This window comes from Passer montanus, unplaced genomic scaffold, assembly GCF_014805655.1.
Source record: "Passer montanus isolate IOZ18808 unplaced genomic scaffold, ASM1480565v1 scaffold28, whole genome shotgun sequence".
Lineage (NCBI taxonomy): Eukaryota > Metazoa > Chordata > Aves > Passeriformes > Passeridae > Passer > Passer montanus.
In genome coordinates this window covers 9,852,106-9,853,013 of record NW_024367483.1, presented here as the reverse complement: position 1 = coordinate 9,853,013, position 908 = coordinate 9,852,106, and positions in this window count along the sequence as shown.

The following is a 908-nucleotide window of genomic DNA, read 5'->3' as shown; positions in this document are numbered from 1 at the left end:
GCATTTGTGTCTGAAGTGACACAGTGAACATCAGCCAGCCCTTCAATTCTGCTTTGGTGAGTCTATCCCCAGCCAGAGGTAGTTATCAATCTGTGTTAAAGCCAGCAAGGTTAAACTCAGGCTCTTGACCTCTTGCTGCAACAGCAGTAAAATCCCTTAACTTTTGCTCTGACACCAGATTGTCACCAGCAAATCAACCAGAGTGCTACTGCCACCACCCCAGACTGCTCCTAATGACTTCTACAACCATTCTTAAGGCACAGAAAGCTCTTAAGCTACCAAAGAGAATGGGAATTAATGATGTTAATCATAACTCTAAAAGACAGCTTTAAATGAATCACAGTTACCTCTAAATCTATCCATCAATTAATATAATTAATGTGTTTCTAGATAATAGTCTAAGTAGTGTTGGAATCAATCTATGAGTGCCACTTCCAAGAAAAAGCTTTTGTCTTCTCTTTGTTCCAACATTATATTATTCCTAACAAACTATTAGCTATATTTAAATGACCTTTAATGTCTTTTTTATATAGACTTACTGAAACAGCAATTTTAATCTTAAACTCTTGCCCACTGTGATTTTTTTTCCATCATAAAAATATTTTACTGAAATAACAACTAATAGCTGCCTTTAAAGGGCACACCATTACCAAGGTATCACTTTCCAAGTTATTTAGGTTGACATTGGGCCAATATGAAAAAAAGCTATAGTCATTCCCTGGCAAAATGAATTCATTCTATAACAGCAAAGGACTTTGATGAATCCTTGAATTTTGCCATTTCAGGTTGATGTCACAATATGGTGGCTATTTCTGTCAGCAACCATGTCATTATTTAATAAAATAATATTTGTTCCCAAGGTTCAAAAACTGTGTTAAGTGTGCAAATAAATACTAAACAAATATTTT